This window comes from Mytilus galloprovincialis, chromosome 6 (assembly GCF_965363235.1).
Source record: "Mytilus galloprovincialis chromosome 6, xbMytGall1.hap1.1, whole genome shotgun sequence".
In the NCBI taxonomy this organism is placed as follows: Eukaryota; Metazoa; Mollusca; class Bivalvia; order Mytilida; family Mytilidae; genus Mytilus; species Mytilus galloprovincialis.
In genome coordinates, this window is record NC_134843.1 from 33,140,123 (window position 1) to 33,149,037 (window position 8,915).

Sequence of the window (8,915 nt, forward strand, 5' to 3'; positions counted from 1 at the left end):
GTCATAAACAACCTTCTGACCATGTTTGGTACAAATCCAGAGTAGTTTAATAAATTAATTTAAATTTCAAATCTTTTAACCACAGAGTGAATTTTTATGGATACAGCTGTCAACAATGGAATGTAGGGTTGTTATGTCTCTCTTTTTCAACAAAAGTTGATTAGGCTCCACAAATGTCAATGATTAAAAGAAGTTAAAGAGAATAATCTATTAATTATAACATGAAATTTGACAGCAAAATACCACTTGATATAACAAATAGTTTTTACAATTTGAAAGAACAGTATATTATTGAACAGGATAATAAAAATCCATGTTGATTTGAAAATATTATCTATATATATAGATATTTTAAAAAGGGCATTCTGACATCAGTTTGAACTGAAAAATCTGGTTTTGATTAATTTTCAACACTTTTACCTAATATTTAAGTCCTAATAAGTCTATATTTTAGATTAATAAGAATTAACAATTTAATTTTTAAAACATTTTTGAATAAAGATTATAAAATTATATGCAATATTTTTTCAGGTAAATAAACTACAGGTAAATGAAGTCCTTAAAGTCCTAACACCTGGCATTGCGAGGTGTAAAAAGTTAATTTCTTAATAAACAACAGCCCCCCAATAAACGATGACAGGGCATGGGTTGAAAGTAATAAAAGTGATAATTGGAGACCCACCTGAACAATAAAAAAACATGTTTATTAACTGAGAAACAAAAATTATCTTCATGCTGGAAATTGAATGAATGATGAACCTTAATTTATTATGATTTAAATAAAAATATATAATGTAATATAAATTTAACCTTTACCTAATCAGTTCTTACATACACAAAGTGCAACCACCTTGACCTTAACTGAACCCATTTTGAACATCTGTACAATAAAGGAAAATATCAAAACCAGTGCAAAATGCAATGCTATATTCAGTGCAAAACCAACCTGATGAGTTTCCTTGTGACAGGCAAAACATTTGTATTTTTTTGTAAAAATAAATCATTGTGATTATCACTGTTTACAATGAAAATAGAAATAAGAACACTTAAAATGACTTAATCAAACTCTTTCATTATTTCAATTTAAAAAAAAAAAATTAAACAGTTATAGAGAAAGGTTTCAAAGTAATATCCACTCAAAATTATCCACTCAATTTCAATCAGTATTTTCCTTTATTTACTGGAAAATATATTTACTCAGCCTGCAAAGTTTACACTTGCTAAATTTGTTTTTCCTCCAGTTTTATGTAAATAAATTAGGCCATCAGTTTTCATTGATTTCATTGTATGCCATTTTTCATTTCTTTCAATAAGATATCCAAGGACTTTAATCATGTTAATTAATAGACTTAAACATGAATAGGTTAAATACGGTACGTCTTAACACCACCTAAATCTGTAAAAAATACACTTTACAATGATTAGTACACCTTATTCATTCATATGAAACCATTACTTTCTTCTCAAGCATGTTAAAGATAGTAAATGGTCCAAATATATGCCAATTAATAACTGAGACTAAAACTACATGCATGTTTTCCTTTGAAAAGTGAAAAAAAACTGGTCATCAGAATATATATATACTGTCTACAAAAAAGTTGAATACCAGAGTCCTTTTGCAATTAGACTTCTTGTATCATGACACATCAGCATATAAATGACCAAAAAGTTACTAACTTTCAATTCTTATAGCTTCTGTGCGCATTTATATATTGAAATATATGGGATACCGTTTAAATCACCTCTATATAATTCTCATTATTACATGACTTAAGACCATATTTATATTATCCTCATGCGTTATGCTTTTTGTAATTTTCTCTCAAAGTACCTTTAATTAATAAAAAAGAATAAGTTATGGTTTAAAAACATCAAAAACTTCAATTGGTTGAAATAAATCATGTTTATGTGAGGGTTCCCTTAATTTGAAAATCTTTTTTTCAGGCATAGGCTCATATATATTTAACTTTGAAATAGTTATAATAAATCTCATAAAAAAAATAATGTTCCAATGCTTTAATGCAATATAATATAATATTCAAGAGCATTTAAATAGATTTTTTTTTTTAATTTTTATTTTTTAAGACCAATTTGATTTAAACCTAAAAGAATTAGCATCCAAATGTCAATACTAAAATGACCCAAGTTTCTATAATACATGTCCAAAGGCCATGAAACTTGGCCAACTATCTCATAATTTCCTAAGCTTAGGTCAATCAAAGTTTTATTCAGATTTGATTCTGTCGTATTAGGTCCAAGGACACAGAACTATCGTCCTTTGGTTTTCGTTGTCTATGAATATAGTTTCTAATGTAAACAGTATATATAACCCTTTTTTATACACTTTCCCCAATTCATTTCTTGATATAATGCATGCTATATTAAGAAGAGGGATGAACATGATGAAGATATGAATGTAGGACAGAAAGTCACAGTACAAAAAGTCACAATTCAGTTTTGAGATTATTTTTCTTGAAACAAAATCAATTAATTTGAAAAAATATTTTTGGTATTTTTAATAATAGGCATGTAAAAAGCAATTTCGTAATTACATTTATTTATTAAATATCAATAATGATCAAATAATTGTTGTGAAAACAATATTTCAAAGTGACTTGTTACTTAAATGGCTTTATTTGCCAAAAATATATCCTTTGCATAATTAAAATTTTATTCATTTTCATTTATCAAGGTTTTTGAGCATTTTCCTTAACTTAAAAATGTAAACGTATAATAAAATGAAAATATTCCTAATTATATTTAAACAACTCAGTGTCAAAAATTTATTTGTTACTTTTTGAACTTTCAAATTTGAGACTTTTTATCCTGTCCTTTATGTCCATTTACTGAAATGACATGTTAAAATAATGGGTGTTGAATCTTTATGGTAAGAAGTAATTTGAAGCTTCCAAACTGAATTTTAGACCCCCTAAACACAGAATTGTCAATATTTTCAGTAAGTCTTAAGCAAGCCAACTATAAGGTTTCTATGCTAACTTATATATATATAACATAGTTGTATAAAGATATAAATATACTCCATACACACTGGATAAGACTTTTATCAAAATTCTCACTAAAATAGACACATTGAGGAAGACTTTATCAAAATGCTAACTAGAGAAATTCAAGGTTATCTAAATTCAAAGTTACATGTACGTGTACAGTGTTGTGAAAATTATTTTTGGCTATGGTTAAATAAGGATTTCCTTGATCTTTATTGGAGGTGAAGATCCTTATTAAAGGATCAATAAAAGTTAATTCATATTAATTAATTTGAATGCCATGTTAAAAAACAGGAATGATAATTTTATTTTGTTATCAAAACAAATATTGCATTTTATTTTTGTGTTTTCACACACAGGTAATTAAAAGTTTATTGTCATTATACATGCCCATCTGATGTCATTTTTTTGAAACCATACCATACTAAATTGTGTATTGTAAGATAAGAGATAAGTGTCAGAAGAAGCCATTCATACAGGTTCTTACTAACCTTCTCTACTTTTGACACATATCTTGTATTTCACTGTCCAATCAATTGATGGCTGTATGAAATTAACCAATTAAAATTAATGAAATATTAAAACAACTAAAATTCTCTTTGCTATTTATAGTAGCATGTTAATTCTTTGATTTATTTATAATCATTTTCTGTGCAAGTATGGATTACAACGCTAGCAATAACCTTCCATCTTATCCGTATATGAACAACTATAACCATCAACAGTCATACCACACTACATTTCAACAGAATCCTCAGAATCAACTACCTAACCATGTGCCAAACCAACCAACTGTAAGGTGTACATTGAACTGTAAATGTTGTTCTAAGTTTCTTTTGACCGGTAAAGCTTGTTCATGCCATCAAGACAAAGTATCCATAGGTACACAGACTGACAGTCTTCAAGCTAACTTCCAGAAAGAGGACTATTTTAAACCAAAGACATCAGCGTATCAGTTCTTACAGGTATGTAATTTTCTTTGATGATTAATTTACAAATAACATGCAATAAAAATTATCTCGTGTGTGTAAATATTTACAGGTTAAACCTCTGACTGGTAAAAAAGTTTTTTGCTAAATTATTCAGATTTAAGATTCCTTATTTATTTTCAAACATTAAAAATTAAATGTTAATTATCTAAAAGAGTAAAGATTGCAAGTATGGTAAATTAGAACTTTACTACAAAAAATAATAAAGTTACAGATTTATGCTTCAAATCCTGCTATACCTTCACTAATTAAGGAGAATATCCAGACAACATGGAAAACATTTAAATTATTGACAAAACTTGAACAAAAAATTAATGACTTTCTTTTTTAATTAAAAAAAATCCATTACAAAATCAAGGGGGATATAAATTTTTATTTCTTTAGAAAAATAAGGCCATTGAATCCTAGTTTCATTTTGTATTTCATAAACTTGTTTTATAATTGATGAAAGCAATTCCGATTTTGAATTGAATAAACCAATTGTATCATTTGTAAAGGTTATTTAAAATAAGACAACATAGTTTCACCATTCAACCTGTGTTTAATATAAAAAATAATTTCATTGTATTATTTTATTGGAATTATTTTAATTGTCTGTGACCCCAACATTTTAGATTAAAAAGTGTAAGCAAATTTACAGAAGTTTGAAAGGAAAATTCTATTAAGTCAAATATTTAGACACCAAGCTGCCCCTTGAATATATATATCATAGGGAATATGTATGTAACATGGTTAAAAAAGGTTTGTACTCAACTTAATGATGTAAGTTAAGTAACATGAATAATTATACATTAATTAAACAAACATGACATATATATATATTGTAATTCAAAATTAAAAAAAAATAATATAATATGTTATTCTTTATTACAAATGCTTTTAGGATGAGTTTCATTTCATCCTCAAATGTCCATTTATCTTTAATAGCCCTATTATTGGAAAAAAACATTGATGTACACATTTATTAACATAATGAGCAAAGAATGTAAAAAAGCTGTGTAATTTAGATAAAATTATATTTGGATCTTAAAGCCTTGAACTTAATTGTGAAAATAAGATTTGCCTATTACGTATTGTAATTTCAAATTTAGTATGGATAATGAATTTCAATATAGATTATACCAATATCAATCATCATACTTCTTCTGGTAATCTGATTTTGGGTGGCTGATTATGTTATAGGCCGAGATACCATAGATTCCTCTACTTTACATACCAAATAATGGCCCATTTTTATTTTCCAAAATATTACAGGGGGGGGGGGGTTCGAACCAATGTTTTAAGAAGATTGATCTTTTATCTTTCTGTAGAACATTTGTAGAATTTATTCACATTATAGGTGTCATACCACCAATAAAAAGTCCCTATCGGTTAAATCAAATTTTGCCATTTTCACAGCTTTCTTAATATTTTAACAAGTTTAACTTCATAGAAACCAGGCATATCCTGAATCAATAGTTGTTCCAATAACTCTTCATGGAAGTGAAGTTTGGGGTGTAAGCCATTAGTGTTCAAAGATTTAGATCCATTTAACATTTACATATTAGATTTATTTAAAGAAATCTTAGGAGTATAAATGTGCCTGTCCCAAGTCAAGAGCCTGTTATTCAGTGGTTGTCGTTTGTTATTGTGTTACATATTTGTTTTTCTTTCATTTCTTTTACATAAATAAGGCTAATAGTTTTCTCGCTTGAATTGTTTTACAATGTCTTATCAGGGACTTTTATAGCTGACTATGCAGTATGGGCTTTACTCATTGTTGAAGGTTGTACAGTAACCTATATTTGTTAATGTTTGTGTCATATTGGTCTTTTGTGGATAGATGTCTCAATGGCAATCATACCACTTTTTTAAAAAACAACAAGTGTAGCCTGTTTAGCTGAGACAAACAGAACCCCTTTTGTACTTTCAAATTCCGCTTTCAGCTATAAAATTTTTAAACCACACTGTGAACTATATAATAATGTAGAGAAAACAAGTAAAAGGGTTAACATTGTAAAAGACTGGTTAAATAAATTAGGTTTTGGTCATCTCAGTTTTGATACTATAAATTTATAATATCACATAAATACTATCCACCAAAGAATCTATGACCAGGCTTATCAAATTAGGAATTGATTTATCAATAAATGGGAAAAATTAAATTTCTTTTGTCATACTAAAAGAATTAGAAAAAGGCCCCATATATTGATATATGTAAACTCAAAACTGATCGATCAGTATTCAGTAATTAATTTAAACTAAGTGCCCATTCCCTAGCAATTGAAAGAGGGCGTTATACCAACATTGAAAGAAGTAAACGCATTTGGTAATCCTGTTTCAAACAAGAAATTGAGGATGAATACCATTTCTTCTCAATCTGTCCATACTACATGTATAAATCATTGAGGGATACCTATATATACAAAATTTTAATAGTTTAATAATTCGCAATTTCAATTTTATTAAATTGCAGTCCGCTATAACACTGAAGCATTTGACTGCACTTTCATATAGCAGTCTACAAGTCATTATAAAAATTTGTAAGGGTTCCGCGGAACCCAGTGTCTCGCCTATTTTTTTGTAAATCGCAGGCTCAACAACAATGAGGAAAAAAATCAATAAAAATATTCCTCTTGTTACTATTTTATGATTGTAAGAAAATCTAAGTCCATTTAAAAGTAAATTACAGAAAAAACGGAGTAATCTTTTTACAAACTTTACTTCTGGATACAATCTTATGATCATAAATAAGCTTCTGTCCAAGTTTGGTACAAACCCAGGATAGTTTAAAAAAGTTATTAAATTTTTAAAAACTTCAACCACAGAGTGAATGTAAAAACTAAGTCCATTTAAAAGTAAAATATGGAAAAAATGAATTTATTTATTTACAAAATTTACTTCTGGATACTACCTTATGATCATAAACAAGCTTCTGTCCAAGTTTGGTACAAACCCAGGATAGTTTAAGAAAGTTATTAAAATTCTAAAAACTTTAACCACAGAGTGAATGTTTTGGTTCCCCGCGAAAAAAACTAAGTCCATTTATAGTAAAATACGGAAAAAAATGGAAGTATATTTTTACAAAATTTACTTGTGGATACTATCTTATGACCATAAACAAGCTTCTGTCAAAGTTTGGTAGAAATCCAGTATAGTTTAAGAAAGTTATTAAAATTTAAAAAACTTTAACCACAGAGTGAATATTTGTTGACCCCGCCGACAACGCCGACGCCAACGGAATGTAGGATCGCTTAGTCTCGCTTTTCGACTAAAGTCGAAGGCTCGACAAAAATCACCATAGGTCAATAAAAAGTAATTAGTAGATTTTTATCCAAATTTTTGGAAAAAATGGGGTGGGTGGGAGGATTTAATTTTTAAATTCTATTTCATATGAAACCGTCTTGTCATGAGTTATTCATACCCCGGGGTATAAGCAAGTGTAAAATAATATTTAATATGTTTATATATATATATATGATATACATGACGTACAAGGAATCATGAATAATTTTTCAAACTCTTTAATAAATATCTCTTGATTGGCAACCACTGTTATACATGTAATTGCCGTTTTAGAAAACTATTTATAGTAAACATCAAAAACAAAGAGAAATGCTCTCTTGAGTTAGACTATACCTACACCAAATTTATTTTGCTTTCTAAGCGATAGTTTGTTGTCCCCATAAAATTAAGAAAATGTATCAATAATTGGTACAATTGTATGAAACACAAGTACTACGAGTACAGAATAAAATTAAAACTAATAAAAAATGAAATAAATTTGATGTAAAACATGAACTTTACTAAAAAGCACATGTTGTTGAATGACTAAATTGAGGGTATTGGAATAGAAGGCAGTTTGTCAACCAAAAAAGACAGCCATGGGTAAATCTAAGGGCTTGCTATAATAAAATTATGTTTGTCGACTTTTTTTCCCAATATACAGTCAAAGATCTACCAAGTTTATGCTTATGTCCTTTTCTTTAATCCGATAAGGTTTTTTGTACCAATTTGTTCCATAATTCTTACACTTTGGATATCATTCACAGTCCAAATTTCCTGACACAAAGTCATTGTATATAAATAAATAAAAAATACGGCCGGTTTCGAATCATTTGTTACATACTGCAATTTGTGTTTTTGGACACAGCATTTTACTCATAACTCTAATATTTCATGCCCTTCTCGTAATCAATCTCTATTCTTGGTAGATGATATTGTCATCATACAACAGCATAATATGTCGAAATTTGAAACAGGAAGTTATCGATGTTTCCCTTAACGGACATAAAATAAATTTGGAAATCGTAATTATTTTAAAATTTAAAAAAATTGGGGCGGAACGATTTCAGAAGGGGGGGGGGGGGGGGGTGATGAAAATCTATCAATTAATTTTAATTGGCCTAAAGTATTAAAGTATATTAATGATTGTTTTTTTATTGAGAACATCTGTTTCACTTGTATTTCTTTTAATGCAACCTAATTTTTCCTTTGTTCTTTTATTAATTGTTCATGAACATCATTATGTGTTAACTGTTGATATATATAGTCTTTTTCTTCTTCCCTGTGAATACCACTGTCTCTCTAATATAATTTCAATCAATTTAACTATTGTCAATTTATTGTCTCAAATTTGAATGACATTACTATTTAATGTAAATGTGTTTGTGCTAATAAATATTGTCAATTGTCTATACCAAGTGGGCCTTTTTGACCTCCTAATCACTAATTTACCACTTATCTTTCAAGAGGAAGGAATGTTTTTTTTTCCTGAAAAAAATCTGATTCCCAACCTGAGGGAAAAATATTCTATTAAAGCAGAGGAGTCCGGACACAAATATATACTTGAATCCAGTTACCCTCATACTTTATAATGAAAGAAATAATTGGATATCTAGAGCTAAAAATTTATAAAATGGTCTTCTGTGAGAAAAAACTG

At 28.2% G+C, this 8,915-nt stretch overlaps 1 protein-coding gene across 2 annotated transcripts in view; it reads right to left on the minus strand.

Moving 5' to 3' along the window:
• The window catches only part of LOC143079396 (uncharacterized), a 344,537-nt gene that overhangs the window by 219,526 nt on the left and 116,096 nt on the right, over nt 1-8,915 (minus strand). The gene's annotated exons all lie outside the window — the stretch shown is intronic.